Genomic DNA, 17317 nt, shown 5'->3' with positions numbered 1-17317 from the left:
AATGATCAAAAAACAAAAAAATGCATTTCTGCTTTATTTGTCACATAAGAGTACAAAAAAAGGTCCTGAAAAATTTTACATCTTTTTCTCGCTGGGAACTGCTTGCCAAATTTTTTATGAAAATTTCAACATGAAATCACTTTATTTCGGGTCCTAACTGTCATATGGGGCTTTGCTGCAAAAACTGGCAGAGCACTACAGACAGACATCGGGTAAAGGGGTGTGTTTTTTTTTTAGATTATAGGGGATGTCCAAATTTATAATATGGGATAAAAAATATTTATTTACAGATTTGGGGAAAAAAAGAATCTATGCAGTAGTACAAATTACTAAAAGCTTTTGGAATCAGGACGCGGTGTGATAAATCAAGGGCTTAGGTGGTCGGGTATTTTACACCACTGGAAATTACAAATTGTATTAAACATAAGACTTATTGAAAAAATCCCCTGTTTCCACAAAACATTTTAGTGTCACTCCAATTGTTTGGTTGAAAGGGGTATATTTGGCTGCATTGGGAAAATGTGTGGATTGTCTGAAAAAGCCCAAATGTTTTATTAGGTTTTCAACACAATTTTTTTAAACAACGTAAAACCATCATTTTTTTTTTGTCAAGCCCCTGTTAAATGAAATGCATAAGTAAGATTTTTTTCATACTTTTAAGAAGGGTTTTTAATATTCTTATAATTTCTTTAGGGGTTTTGGGTAATCACCAAAAAAACAGAAATATTTTTATAACGAACAAAATCGTTACCAAATTTTACCTCCATTACAGTTTTTGCCCGTACTGCCCGGGGTACTGGGGAAAAAATTCTGAAAAAGTTTTCCCCCCTTTAAAATGAACCATTTGGAAAGAAAAAAAAAATTAAACAAGGAGATCACAGGTGTTTTTGGGGCCCACAATGTGCCCTTTGGTGTTCCAATTTCAAGACTTTTTGATAGCTCAATAAATTTCAATTTCCTACACAACAAATCTTGCATGTGGTCCAAATTTGAAAACCTTTACCTTCAAAATGTGAAATAGGTCACTAGGTCAATGTCAAGGGGCAAAGTTTGTTTGGTACACAAACTATCAGTGGGGGCCCAAATTTGAAACCTGTGCTACAGAAATGTGAAAGGGAGGGCACTAGGGGGCAAATTTAAGGCAAAGTTTTTTGGGTATACAAAACTTGCAAGTGGCCAATTTGAAGGGTGTAGCTTGGAAAAGTAAAAGTCGGTCACTAGGTCAAAAATCCAGGGCAAATTTTTTTCGGGGTACAAAAAAGGGAGTGGTCCAAATTTGAAGCCTGTCCTTAACAAGAGGGCCAAGATGGCCCTAGGTCGGGGGGGCCCAAAAAAAAACACCCTAAACAGTGTAAAAATGTTTACCTATGATTTAGGAAACAAAAATTCGACCAATTTTTCAAATTTAAAATTGGACCAAAAAAATTTGGGCTCTTGCGATAAAACAACATTTCTTAGATACGCGTTTTGACCTGATGCCCATTTCAAACTCACCTAGTTTTTTCAAGGCAACATTCTGACCAAAATTCATGAAATCAATTGAAAAAAACGCCTCATCACTTACCAATTTTTTCTTTGATTTGACCAGTGGCCTAGCTTTTGACCTCAATGACCCATATTAAATTCGACCTATATTTCATTATGGCAATCACCTGACCCCAAATTTCATAAAAATCAAAAATTTAAAAAAAACATTTTTATCGCATACAAAGATTTTTCTTTAATTTTTCCTTGACCCAGTTTTTGACCTCAGAAACCCCAAATTTAACTCGACCGATTTCATCAAGGCAAAACATTCTGACCAAATTTTTTTGAAGATCAAAATTTAAAAATACATCCCCTATTGCCCCACAAATTTTTTTTTCTTCGATTTTTTCCAGTGACCTAGTTCTTGACCCCAGATGACCCATTTTCGAAATTCGGGGTGATTTTACAAGGAAATTTTTCGGGTAAATTTTCATGAAGATCAGTTTTAAAAAATACGCCCTATTGCAACCAAGGTTTTTTCTTTTATTTGGGCCCAGTGCCTAGTTTTTTTAACCCCCTGACCCCTTTCGAACTTGGTCTAAATTTCATCAAGGTAACTTCCGCTAAAATTCCCGAAGATCAATTGAAAAATAAGGGCCCCTAGGGGAACCAAAGGTTTTTCCTTGATTTGCCTGTGACCTAGTTTTGACCCAATAACCCTTTTTCGAACTCGACTAGATTTTTCAAGGGCAATTTTGGACCAATATTCATGAAGTCAATTGAAAAAAAAAAAGGGTCTTCGCAACACAAGGTTTTTCTTTTATTTTACCCAGTGACCTTGTTTTGCCCAGAGACCATTTTCCCAACCTGACTAGATTTTTCAGGCAATCTTCTGACCCAAAATTCAGAAGAAACAATGAAAAAATACAGCCTCTATCGCTCCAAGGTTTTTTTTGATTTGCCTAGTGACCGTTTTTGACCCGGATGACCCTTTTCGAACCGGGCCCAATTTTATCAAGGTTACATTCTGACCAAAATTTTTGAAATTAATTTAAAAATACAGCCTCTACGCATACACAAGGGTTTTTCTTTGATTTGACCCAGTACCTAGTTTTTACCCAGGACCCCTTTTTTAAGGCCTAATTTCTCAAGGTTTCATTCGACCAATAATGAAGATTTAATTTAAAAATACGCCCTATTGCATCACAAACAAATTGACAGACGCAGAGAGGACGACGGACGCCCGGGCATCGGCGATCAGAAAAAAACACCGAGATTGCTCAGGGAGCTAAAAAGTGAAAGTAGGTCACTAGGGCAATCTTAAGGCAAAGGTATTTCAGTACACAAAAAATATCAGTGGTCCCAAAATTTTAAGGGTGTAACTTTAGAAATGTAAAAATAGGTCACTAGGGCAAAATCAAAAGGGGAAATTTTATTTCAGAAAACAAAACATCATTGGTCCAAATTTTAAGCCTGTACCCCCCTTTAAAAATGTGGAAATGGTCACTAGGGCAATGTCAAGGTCAAAGTTTTTTTTGGTACACAAAAATTTCATGGTCCAAAATTTGAAGGGTGTCTTGGAAAAAGTGAAAGTAGGTCACTAGGTCAAAATCAATGTCAAATTACATTTTGAAACACGAAACTATGCATATGGTCCAAATTTGATGCCTGTACCTTCCAAAATGTGAAAGTAGGTCACTAGGTCAAAATAAAGGTCAAAGTTTTTTCCAGTGCACAAAATTATGCATGTGGTCCAAATTTGAAGGCTGCAGCTACAGAAATGTGAAAGTAGGTCACTATGTCAAAATCAAGGTCAACTCATGTCAAGATTCATCTTGCCACTCAAAAATATACATGTGGTCCAAGTTTGAATGTTGTAGTTACTGACAAGAACATTTTAAAAGCTTTTCCCTATATAAGTCTATATGAACCATGTGACCCCCGGGGCGGGACCATATTTAACCCTAGGAGGATAATTTGAAAAAACTTGGTAGAGAACCACTAGATGATGCTACATTACAAGTATCAAAACCCTAGGCTTTGTGGTTTGGACAAGAAGATTTTCAAAGTTTTTCCCTATATAAGTCTATGTAAACCATATGACCCCCAGGGCAGGGCCATATTTGACCCTAGGGGTATAATTTGAACAACCTTAGATGAAGACCACTAGATGATGTCACATACAAAATATCAAAGCCCTAGGCCCTGTGGTTTTCGGACAAGAGGTTATTCAAAGTTTTTCCCTATATAAGTCTATATAAACCATGTGACCCCCAGGGCGCGGCCATATTTGACCCAAGAGAAATAATTTGAATCATCTTGGTAGAGGACCACTAGATGATGCTTCATACCAAATATCAAAGCCCTAGGCTCTGTGGTTTTGGACAAGAAGGTTTTCAAAGTTTTTCTCTATATAAATCTATATAAATTATAGAAATAAACAAAGGGCCATAACTCACTCATAAATTGTTGAACCAGTCTGATTTTCAGGGGGACACAACTAGGGTACCAATACATCATTCTGACAAAGTTTGGTCAAAATCCCCCCAGTAGTTTCTGAGGAGATGCGATAACGAGAAATTGTTAACGGACGGACGGACGGACCACGGACGCAGAGTGATTTTAATAGTCCACCATCTGATGATGGTGGGCTAACAATTGCTGAAAACTGTGTTCCACCTAGTTATGTGAAATTGCAACACTCGCACACTATTACAAATGCATCAAAACAAACATATGTAACAGTTCCTTGAAAATGGTGAGTTTTTAAAGGCGCTTGACTGTCTGGAAGAGGGGCCTATTTAGACAGTCCTTTTTCGGAATTCAATGCTTATATCAGTATACTGACACTTGTTTTGTAGAGTAATATACACGCTATTATTACAAAAACAACAAAACAAGTGTCAGTAAATATAAACATTGAATTCCGAAAAAAGGACTGCCTAAAGGGGCCCCACTTCCGGGCAGTCAAATGCCTTCAAAAACTCACCATTTTCAAAGAACTGTTACACCCCACTTCCGGGCAGTCAAATGCCTTCAAAAACTCACCATTTTCAAAGAACTGTTACACATGTTTGTTTTGATTCATTTGCAATAACATACGAGTGTTGAAATTTCATATAACTAAGTGGAACACAGTTTTCAGCAATTGTTTATTTTTATTTCTTTACAAATGGCATTCATTTTCAAAGGGGGACAACTTTTCAGAATATTTTCCGTATGGGACAGTACGGCAGAACATGTAATGGTTAAGTAAAATATTGGTAACGATGTTATTCGTTTATAAAATATTTCTGTGTTTTGGTGATTAATACTCCTAAACCTTAAAGCTCACTTCATGAAGTTTTATTCATGATGGGAGGTGTGTTCCACTTCATGAAGATATGAAGAATTATTGAAGGATTCACCAAATTCTTGAAATATTCATGAAATGTTTAAAGAATAAAACATGACTATTTCATGAATTTAATATTCTTAAAATACCCATGAACTATTCATGCAGAAAGTGAAGATTTTAATTTTCACAATGTGTATAATTTTCAAAGTGCACTAGTTTTGGTGCAAAAATTGTAGGTCTTTCTTTGCTGTTAAAATAATTAAATTTGTATACAGCTGCAGTGTGTATTTCTTCTTATTGAAATGCTGTAGAAAGGAATACTTTAGTGCAGTGGGTGCTTTTTATTTATCTGTTGGGTTTAATGTTGCACCAACACAATTAAAGGGTCATATGGCAACTTTCCAGCTTTGATGGTGGAGGAAGACCCCAGGTGCCCCTCTGTGCATTATTTCATCACGAGCCGGCACCTGGGTAGAACCACGGACCTTCTGTAAGCCAGCTGGATGGCTTCATCACATGAAGAATGGGTGCTTTTTGATCTGTATTTTGATATAAATTAATGTCAATAGTTTTATGATGATGCAATTGTTATCATATGTTGCATTCTAAATAAATATAGGTACTGTAACCCACAAAGCTACTATTTCGTCACTTTTGCGGCAGTCATCACTTCTCTGATCAATACCTGTATCAACGAGCAAACTGAATCTTGACATCAATGTGCAGCTAACTCAAATGCATGTATTGATACTGTAAGTGAAATCATGAAGTTAACAGAAAATAATTCGTGAAGTGTTCATGGCAAAGAAGTGGAATGCAAATGAGACAGTGAAATTCAGAACAAAGTTACTTCATGAAGTAGTTTTTCTGAGAATATTTGCATAAAGTCTTCAAGAAGATTTCATGCAAACAACCCATGCTTGATTTCATGCATTTTATAGTTCATGAATAATTCATGAAGCTATATTTCATGAGTTGTTGATGAAATTGTCTCATTTGCAGTTCATTTCTTCCTCATGAAAACTTCATGAAATCCCTGCATGAAGTAGTCATGCAAACTTCATGAAGTACGAGTATACATTTGACAGAGGTGAATTTGGGGAATTTTCGCCTTCCATTTGGAGAAAAAAATACCTTTTTTCACCTGGGGACAGACTCTGTTGACTGGAGTCAATTTATGAAGGAAAAAAACCCTGGGGTATCTTTGATAGACAGACAGGCAGACATCTTGGTAGAACTACTGACAGGCAGACATTGACAGGCAGATATCTGGGTAGAAAACCAACAGAAATCTGGGTAGAACCACTGATAGACAGCTACATCTGGGTAGAAAACAAACAAAAAGACATCTGAGTACAACCACTGACAGTAAGACATTGTGGCAGAACCACTGACAGTAAGACATTTTGGCAGAACCATTGACAGTAAGACATTTTGGCAGAACCACTGACAGTAAGACACTGTGGCAGAACCACTGACAGGCAGACATTTGGGTAGAAATCAGACAGGCAGACATCTAGGTAGAAAATCAACAGACAACTGAAACACAGACATATAGGTATAACCACCAACAGACGGATACTTTGGTAGAAAAATTAAGTGACAGGCAGACATCTGGGTAGAACCATTGACAAATTTGCAATTTTGGAAAAAACATGCCTCTACTTGAGTAATTTTGGCAAAAAGAGAAAAGAAAAGAAAAACTGTTAAAAACCAGACAGAAGAACTGAGACATGCAGGACTGCTTCAGAATTCTCTACAGACATGTCAGTGGAAATAATTATCACACACCAGAAAACTGGATAAATCTCACAGCACTCATGTAACTTAGCTGCAATGTTTAATAAGAAAACTCCTGCAGCATTGAACTAACCCTTAAATTACTTTTCATGAAATATGTGTAAAAGAAGCAGAGCAATTGCAACACATAATTTCAAGAAATTAACTATTCAAATAAATTGTCAAGACAGAGTGAGTATATCTAAAAACAACACAAAGGTCATGTCAAACAGTAAACAACTGATGGGGTACGAGTTAAAAGAGTTAAAACTTATTACCGTTAGCAGTGTTTCAAACCAAAACTGTTCAAAATTAATGAAACTTCTGTAAACGTGATTTTTTTTTGAAATTCATCTTAAACTGATTGCATTCTGAAAGAAAGCACATGAATAATATAAGCACAGGAAAGAAAAAATACTACATTTGTAATTCTATTTGATAGGACACAACTAAATGTAGAACTTGCTGAACTGACATTTTACTCTTTCAAAACAGAAAGTTCACTGTCCTATTTCGTAAAAAAGCACTTATTCTATTTCTTAAATTCAGCTAAATGTAATCCGAGATAACACTCCGTCAGCATTTGAAGTGCTATCTTCTTCATTTCTCAGTAGTTGTTCAGTATTCTCACACCTGATGCTTCAATTCTGGAAAGTAGTAAACATTTTAATTTTGACCCTATTTGACTGAGGACAGTATTCCCTTGGAACATAGTAAATTTATTATCGAAAGAAAATCTACTTTTCCCCCATTCTCTGTACACAACCAATGGTTCCCAAATATAAACATACAGCAGACATATGGTACAGGGATAAGAAACATCCTTGAACATTGAATAATACTCTGAAAGTTTTCGCTAACTAAAAACAGGAGTGCCAGACTGTCACAAAATACAGTAAACTCCACTTGTAACGATATCACTTGTACCGATATACCGCTTGTAACGATGCTGTAGTTGCAGTCCCAACTCGGGCCTTCTATATTTTCTTTACTTTGACTCCGGATGTACCAATATCGCATATTTTGTATGTAACAATGTGCTTTTCAGGTCCCCAATACATTGTTTTCCCATTTAATGAGATCATTATAGTTTGCCAGATGGTGTCACAATTTGTGACAATGACCGGTGCTCAGACGATTAAGGGTAATCGAACAAATTATTGCACTAACAATTCAATGATTAAAAGTAATTTCCACACATTTACAGCTAAATTCTTTTTTGCTGAGCGAAAACTATTTTTTAGTAAATATTTACACTAAAAGTAAATTGTACATGTAGTTTCATGCAATACATGAAAAATAATGGATTCTCCTAGTGGAAAGAGAAAACTTTTACAGATTGTATTGACGTTTATGAACGCTAAATGGTTAACATATCCTTATGCAAATGAACATACATTTTCCTACTACGTTGAAATTAAATGCAAAGTGTACATTCACGTGACATTCCTTTTGTAATGTATTTATATTATTTCGTAATTCTGAATATATTCTCACCTTCGGGTGTAACAATATCTGGTAATGATGTGAGTTCTATGGTCCCTTGAATATCGTTACAAGCAAGGTTTACTGTATGCCTGTCAAAACTAGAGCTGCTTTTGAGAAAAGCACTTGTCTTCCACAACTGCCTAATCATCTGAATAGTAGTATAAGATCGGATGAGAAATGTTCAAGCGTAAACCCTACTCCCTATAAATTCTTAATTCCCAGTCAGACTTTTAGTGCTTCGATTATCAAAAACAACCCAATCAGATTTTCAGTGCTTTGATACAACCCACTCAGATTTTCAGTGCTTTGATTATCAAAAACAATGTTTCAAGGGCCATAATTCTGAAGTGCCTGGGCCGATTTGGCTAGTTATCAATCTTGGCCGAGGATGTATTGGCAAACGCATTTTGTTCAAGTTTGGCGAAGATCGGATGAGAAATGTTCGACTCAGAGAGCGGACAAGATTTGTGACACCAATCAGACTTTCAGTGCTTTGATTATAAAAAAAAATGTTTCAAGGGCAATAATTCCGAAGTGCCTGGGCCGATTTGGTAAGTTAATTAACTTGGCCGAGGACTTATTGGCAAACACATTTTTATGTTTAAGTTTGGTGAAGATCAGATGAAAAATGTTCGACTAAAGAGTGCGGACAAGATTTGTGACAGACAGACAGGAGTAAATCAATATGTCTCCCACTACACAGTGGTAATATTTGTGGGGGACTAATTTTCGTGGATTTTGTGGTTGAGTCAATCCACGAAATTTAATCCCAAAGTAGAAGTAAAATTCCCATTCATTTTATGTTCAAAAATTAAAATCCACAATAGCATATCCCCACGAAATTGCCGTTTTGACCAAAACCACAAAATTTTATGCCAATGAAATTAAATGATTTTACAGTATCAAACTTGGCAGAGATATTATGCCCACAAACATTGTAGGCAAGTCTTGTGAAGATCAGATGAAAACTGTTCGACTTAGAGAGTGGACAAGGCTAAATTCGCAGTTTTTCGAGTAATTCAAGGGCCATAATCCAAGAGTGCCTAGGGCGATTTTGCTGCTTATCAAACTTGGCTGATATTATGCCCACAAACATTGTCAGGAAGTGTGGTGAAAATCAGATGAAAACTGTTCGACTTAGAGAGCGGACATACTTTCAGACGCTGACTGTCGCTGGCCCGCCCGCACCTCTCTTTCAGAGACAGGCGTGTAAAAACATTACTTCCTGCATAGCAAACAACTGAAATAACAATGTTGTACTTAATACTGTACACAGTACTAAGTGGAAAGCCTTCAGCTTAGCCTTCCTTCAATTCAGCTATATTTCACACAATTCCTTAAATTGAAATAAAGAAGGATATTTGTGGGGCTGAGACATTTGTTTGGTGTGGACAGAAATTCAGTTTTCTCAGAATTTGGTGTCGCTATGAATAATGGATACCATTTGTGAAAGAATTCACCACAAAAGGTGACAGACTATTTATTGCAGCTAGAAAAATGACAGACTAGAGCCAAAATGCATTTTTTCAGTAATTTGAACAGGACAAGGAATACCCATTGCATACACCTAACAAGAAAATTTAATTCTTATAATTTTTCTTCAAGTGTGACCTTGACCTTAGACCTAGGCACCTGGTTCTTCTAGTTTAGATATTAAGGTCAGTAAATGCTATGGTGCACAGTGCAGTCAAAAGAAGGCTGACGTAAATAGATCCTATTTGCAAATTTTTGTGTAAATCACACCTTTTCAGTTTAAAGATGTATTTTGGAGCAAATCGGAAAATTTGTGTTTATCAGAACCAAAAGCAGGGGTTGAAGTGTGGACAAAAGCCAATCACTGCCCCTCTTAAGATAACAGACCACCAACTACAGACATTAGGATTTACTACATAACCTCATATTTTCTATGTCAATTTCCTCAATTTCGAACAGAACTTTTATTAAAGTCATTAAGAACAAAAAAAAAACAAGAGGGCCATGATGACCCTATATCGCTCACCTGAGTATCATTGCTCTTAAAGATACGATCAAGTTTTGATGTAGATCACATTGGCATACACATTAATTATCATCAGGATAAATATTTTCTTGTAACAGTCCCTTTTGACCTATGGGTCACATACTAGTCAGGGCCAACCTCCATATCAAGTTTGAGGATCTTAGGCTTAAATGCTGCATATTTATACAAGCATGACTATTTCTTACCCTGAAAGACTTAAATAACATTTAAAACCAATCTCATTAGATGCTGCTGAGGTATATTCATTAACATAAAATAATGGGAAGTAATTTGTCATAAATTCAATCAAAAGTTATCTACCCTGATTGTCCCAGTCCATCTGATGGCATAAATGACATTTCAAATCAGTATCTTCATTGGTTACTGAGATACACCCATTTTAATTTGAAATGAAAGTTGGTCACTAGGTCAAAATCAAGGTCAAATTACACTTCAGAACACAAATCTATGCATGTGGTCCAAATTTAAAGCCTGTACCTTCAAAAATGTGAAAGTAGGTCAATGTCAAGGTCAAAGTTTGTTTCGTTACACAATCCTATGCATGTGGTCTAAATTTGAAGCCTGTAGCTACAGAAATGTGAAAGTAGGTTACTAGGTCAATCTTAAGGTCAAAGTTCATTTCGGTACACAAAACTATGCAAGTTGTCCAAATTTGAAGGCTGTAGCTTGAGAAATGTGAAAGTAGGTCACTAGGTCAAAATCAAGGTCAAATTTTATTTCGGAACACAGAACTATGCATGTGGTCCAAATTTGAAGCCTGTACCTTCAAAAATGTGAAAGTAGGTCACTAGGTCAATGTAAAGGTCAATGTTTGTTTCGGTATACAAAACTATGCATGTGGTCCAAATTTGAAGGCTATAGCTTGAGAAATGTGAAAGTAGGTCACTAGGTCAAAATCAAGGTCAAATTTCATTTCAGAACATGAAACTATGCATGTGGTCCAAATTTGAAGCCTGTACCTTCAAAAATGTGAAAGTAGGTCACTAGGTCAATGTCAAGGTCAAAGTTTTTTCAGTGCACAAAACTATGCATGTGGTCCAAATTTGAAGGCTGTAGCTACAGAAATGTGAAAGTAGGTCACTAGGTCAAAATCAAGGTCAACTCATGTCAAGGTTCATCTTGCCACTCAAAACCATACATGTGGTCCAAATCTGAATGTTGTAGGTTATTGACAAGAAGATTTTAAAAGCTTTTCCCTATACAAGTCTATATGAACCATGTGACCCCCAGGGCGGGGCCATTTTTGACCCTAAGGGGATAATTTGAACAAACTTGGTAGAGAACCACTACATTAAAAATGCCAAAGCCCTAGTCTTTGTGGTTTGGACCAGAAAATTTTCAAAGTTTTTCCCTATATAAGTCTATGTAAACCATGCGACCCCCGGGGCGGGGTCATATTTGACCCTAGGGGGATAATTTGAACAATCTTAGCAGAAGACCACTAAATGATGTCACAAACAAAATATCAAAGCCCTAGGCCCTGTGGTTTTGAACAAGAGGTTTTTCAAAGTTTTTCCCTATACAAGTCTATATTAACCATGTGACCCCCGGGGCATGGCCATATTACACCCAAGGGAAAAAATTTGAATCATCTTGGTAGAGGACCACTAGATGATGCTTCATACCAAATATCAAAGCCCTAGGCTCTGTGGTATTGGACAAGAATATTTTAATAAGTTTTTCCCTATATAAATCTATGTAAATTATAGAAATAAACAAAGGGCCATAACTCATTCAAAAATTGTTGAACCAGTCTGATTTTCAGGGGGACACAACTAGGGTACCAATACATCATTCTGACAAAGTTTGGTCAAAATCCCCCTGGTAGTTTCTGAGGAGATGCGATAACGAGAAATTGTTAACGGAAGGACGGACGGACGGACGGAAGGACGACGGACCACGGACGCAGAGTGATTTGAATAGCCCACCATCTCATGATGGTGGGCTAACAAAGGGAGATGATTTGACATTAAATCAGTCCATAGTTATCTACCTTGATTGTCTCAGTCCAACTAATGACAATAACGAAATTTCAAATGAGTCCTATAAATACTTACTGAAATAAATCCATTTTTATTAAAATCAGGGGAGGTAATCATGCAATTGTATATGCATGTAGAAGATACAGAGCACAAGCCTTTTACAACAATATATTAGAAAAGTATTCATATCGATAAACGCTCAATCAAGAGTTATCTAACATGACTATTTCTTACCATGGAATACATAAATAATGTTTCAAACCAATCTCATTAGAAGCTGCTAGGTATATTCATTTACATAAAAAAATAAAGAGAGGTAATTTGTCATAAATTCAGTCAATATGTTACATTCACCACTGATTGTCCAAGTCAATTTGATGGCATAAATGAAATTTCCTATCACTATCTTCATTAGTTACATTTTAATTTGAAATAAAGGGAGGTAATCTGACATAAAATCATAGTTATCTACCCTGATTGTCTCAGTCCAACTAATGACAATTATAATGGAATTTCAAATGAGTTCTATAAGTACTTACTGATATAAATCCATTTTTATTAAAATCAGAGGAGGTAATCAGATATAAAATAGCTCCGGAACCTATGATTGGTTCTGACAGATTCATCATGGAATCCAAGATTCATTGTTGTTGGAGATATTCTGCAAGTCTGTATCTATGCAAAAGTCAAAATAGCAAATTTTGGACCTTTAAGGGGCCATAACTCTGGAACCCATGGCGGGATCTGTCGAGTTTTCAAAAAGAACCGAGATATTATGCCAATACAACTTGTGTGCAAGTTTGATTAAAGTTGATTGCAAAATGTGGTCTCTATTGTGTTCACAAGACAAAAATAGTAAATTCTGGCCCTTTAAGGGGCCATAACTCTGGAACCCATTATTGGATCTGGCCAGTTTTCGAAAGGAACTGAGACATTATGCCAATACAAATTGTGTGTAAGTTTGATTAAAATTGATTGCAAACTGTGGTCTCTATCATGTTCTGAAGAAATTGTGAACAGACGACGGACGGACGAAGGGCGATCACAAAAGCTCACCTTGTCACTACGTGACAGGTGAGCTAAAAAAAAAACAAATGATATTCTCTAAAGATGAGTAAATCAGCTGTGAATTTAAGTAGTGCCCCACTAACCTTTACTATTAGGTAACAAATCACTGACTACCTCCTGCCTGCCTCTCACTTTTAGAATTCTTTCAAATGTCGCAACAAAAACTAAACAAATAAATTTTGCAAAAGTTAATAAAGGAACAACTATTGATGAAGATGCAGTTAAGACAAACTTTAAATTCAAGTTTTAAAGATCAAACGTGCAATTACAACATAAATCAAGCTTGTACAACTTTCTGTTTTAAAATCAGTATTTCCTATGATCCTATTTGCAAATAATAATTTGTTGTGAAAAGGAAGCTTTTCTGTTCTGTGGAGTTCCGAGAGATAATAAAACAAAATATTTGATTTATTTCTTAATATTTTCACCCTGCAAATTTGTTTGCAAATTCCAGTTAACCCAGACTGTGTTCCTACATTCCATATCAATACTGACTTGTTCCATACCAAACAAGTTCCTTACATGAGCTTTTGTCTCATACAGAGGTCAAATTCATATCCTCTCTACTGGTAAAACTGTAGCTTATAATATAATGGGGGGAAGGGGTCTACTCTGTCATTCCTACATATCTAAATACTCCTACCTTGGAAACTTTTATGAAACTGATATTGGATACATATTAAATTATTCTTTTCCACAACTTGCAAACAACTTCCAAGAACCAAAATTTCCAGTTCAATTTAAAAACTCTCACTAACCTTCTAATACAGAAAATTTGATTGTTTTCTAATTTTGTTTCTGGAAAATCACAATTTAAATGCAATTAAAAACTCCCGTTTCTATGACCACACATTTAAACAAAATCAATTTGGGATTGTGCGTATAAAATCATTTACTTTTGATGCTCAATACTGAAATAAGTAAAATTAGAGACTACATCTCTCCATATCACATTTTTTAACCTTTACCCTGCTAAATTTCTATAATGAACTTGTCCATCTTACAATTTGGACAGTACCATAACTGTTAAAAGGGGTGCTTTCCAAAAAGATACTGACTGAATGGCGAACAGTGCAGACCACAATTAGCCTGCATGGATGTGCTGGCTGCTCTTGGTCTGCACTAGTCACAAAGGCAAGATTACTTGCCACCAGTAGGCTAAAGGTTAACTGGAAGAGCAAGGGATATGTAGTATCCAGTCATACCATACAGATAACCTTGACCTTGAAGTAACATGGCTGAAGTTACCTCTGTATTGCCTCATTAGGCTTAACATCCAACTGGTTAAAAAGATATGAAATATATAGACACAAATTAAGAACTGGCCATCTGATGTTGATGACACCTTGAACTGACATGCTCTACCTGTTGTTTCATTACTGTTAACATTTTGTGCCTATAATTATTTGAAAATCCAAAAGATATACAGAGCAGATTTCAGAGCAAAATGATTGCCTATCTTACCTTTGATCTCTTGGTTTGACCTTGACTTTTAACTGCCAAGGCCAAAAACTGCAATCTGTATCTTGTCTTATTTTGGTTAACATTTAGGCTAAAAGGTTCGCCAACATTAAATCGCCCCTACTGGATGTACCCACATATTAAAGGTTCTGGTTAGGTTTAACATAGATTAAACAGCGTACATTCAATGGGTGCATATGCTCAATGCAGGAGATTTAATGCCGACCCTAACAGGTTATTCAAAGAGTTAAAGGAAACAGACTGCAGGAAGTATTGTCTATTTGGCCTTTGATCTCACTATATGAACTTGAACTTCAATTTAATGTGAGCTGTAGGCGAAATGGTAATACCTCATACCAAACAAATGGTTGGACAAAGGACAGACAGTTCAATCGTTAATATGCCCAAGGGCATAAAAACTGCTGTTATTTCTACCTTTCAATTCGATTTTCTTAAAAAGTAGCTTACAACTCATAAATCAAAACAGTAAAATAACTGTTATGTAGCTTACAACTCATAAATCAAAACAGTAAAATAACTGTTAACTGACTGTTTTCTCTATCTTAGTCACATAATCATATTGTTTCAATCACCTTACACTAATTATAGCCATCCAGGTTGTACTTAGGTCAAAAACATATCCCATATTTTCACATACAAGTCATACTGTGGATGGCATATATTTGTATTGTAATAAAATTTTAATACCAGTGTTGTGTATTACAATACCATTAAAATATTCCAACACTTGAAAGAGAAAGCTTTTTGTTTTCCATTTTTTTTTTTATTTGAAGATCAATGATGAAAATAGTGAGATGAATCTACATGTAATAATTACAGTAATCAAGCAGAAATTTTGATCAAACAAGTCAATGTTCAGGACAGGAACTTCTATGCATTTGAAAGGATTCATCAGACTACAATTTCCAATGCTGGTGATACCAGACACAGGTTCAGTGACACGTCTTCATCTGCATAGAACAAGAAGAAGGAGTAATTTGGTCAATATATCTACTCTAGAGTTCCAGATTTCAAAAGCCTTTGCAGCTTTCAATATTTCTCATATGGCAGAAACGGTGAAGGGCCCTTGCCCTGTATAATGGGTAAAAAACAAGTCAAAGAACTTGGCTTAAAGTTAATAACTGAAACTGAAAGTGGAGACCAATCTCAGAAATATAGTATCTGACTGGCTGATTTTGTGCTTAGTTCTAAAAATGACCAATGACTAAATTGCAGACTCACCAGGTTTTGGATTACCACTGGAGCTTTCCTCATGCTTCAAATACTTTAATCATCTGTGATGTGACATGGGAACAAAATAATAATCCAGTTGAAATGCAGCGTCACAAAGATGAAAACTGAAGTGATTATCAGTATAGGATATCCAACAAGGAAGTGGTCAAACAAGCTGCAAAAGCATATAAGCTTAGATTTTCTTTACAATCAAGCCAGGAAACACAGCACACATGCCTCCCTCACCACAAAAATACAAGTACCAGTAATTTTGTTGCCGGTAAAATACAATGAACTGATGGGCATCTGTTACCGATGACAAGCTGTTACCAATCTTACTGACATTTAATACTTTTTCAAACAAGCAACTCAAAAATACTTATAGCCGCAGTACTTGATCAATAATATTCCCTACACCACCTACACAAAGACATTATCAAACAAAGAATTAGCTTTCAGCAAAGAACATCTTCTGAAAAAAAAGTCTGATCAAAATCTGTCTAAAGCAGACCTCAAAGATATTTCTTAAATTTCACCCAGTGACCTACTTTTTACAATATTGATTCTATCAATCAAAAGGAAGAAAATTCAATTCTGACATAATCTGAATACTATCAAACTAAAATGCTGCTGCAAAGCTGATTTGTAGCAACAGGAAGGTACTTTATCAATGTACATAATTATTTTGATAAAGCCTGAACAAAATCTGTCATAACAAACTTCCAAGACATTTATATCATAGAACCTCTGTTAAAAGCAACACCTCTCTACAAAGGTGAATATTCATTTCTCTGTTTGTTTGCTACATGTATATATACCTCATGCTATTAAACCAGGGTACCTGTTAACAGAAATACTTTTTTCTCTATCAATATCTACATTTTTTAAATATTCCAGATTCACATTCAAATTTTGGTAACTTATAGGCATGTTGGGTAAGGTGTAATTACTGCTATAAGTATATTATACATTATATTATTCCAATCAAGCTAAATGAACACCTCTGGAGGATAGGCCTCTGAATCAGAATAATTTACCAGAAAGATTTGCTCACTTTAATCTCTGAAACATGCATCCTAAGGTTATATAGAACTTTTCCAAAATATGAAAAATGTTTTTAAATTGATAAAATTTTCTACATAATTAAAGAAAATGTTCTCCTCAGATCAAAAGAAAACACACAAAGTCATACTGTTCTTCTTCACAAAGGAGACACAGCAAAACTACAAAGTATAGGGACCAAACTCCACAAAGTATAGGGAGAAAATTCACTAAGTATGGGAAGCAACTCCACACATTATAGTGAGAAAATTTACAAAGTATAGGAAGCAACTCCACACATTATAGTGAGAGAATTTACAAAGTATAGGAAGCAATTCCACACATTATAGTGAGAAAATTTACAAAGTATAGGAAGCAACTCCACACATTATAGTGAGAGAATTTACAAAGTATAGGAAGCAACTCCACACATTATTGTGA

At 35.6% G+C, this 17317-nt stretch overlaps 1 protein-coding gene and 1 long non-coding RNA gene across 11 annotated transcripts in view; one reads left to right on the top strand and one right to left on the bottom strand.

Moving 5' to 3' along the window:
* The window catches only part of LOC123564584 (G protein-activated inward rectifier potassium channel 3-like), a 159702-nt gene that overhangs the window by 53482 nt on the left and 88903 nt on the right, over positions 1-17317 (bottom strand). The window contains exon 1 of one of the 10 annotated variants that reach the window (XM_045358272.2): positions 15845-16022. The exons of the other annotated variants lie outside the window; for them this stretch is intronic. The gene's annotated coding sequence lies outside the window, so the exon portion shown is untranslated. Of the gene's footprint in view, positions 1-15844; positions 16023-17317 lie in introns of those variants that run through there. 10 annotated transcript variants of the gene reach the window in all.
* Positions 1-17317, top strand: part of LOC128555281 (uncharacterized) — a 67833-nt gene that overhangs the window by 23560 nt on the left and 26956 nt on the right. The window lies entirely within an intron of this gene.

This window comes from Mercenaria mercenaria, chromosome 2, assembly GCF_021730395.1.
Source record: "Mercenaria mercenaria strain notata chromosome 2, MADL_Memer_1, whole genome shotgun sequence".
NCBI lineage: Eukaryota > Metazoa > Mollusca > Bivalvia > Venerida > Veneridae > Mercenaria > Mercenaria mercenaria.
This window is presented reverse-complemented; position numbering and strand designations above follow the sequence as displayed.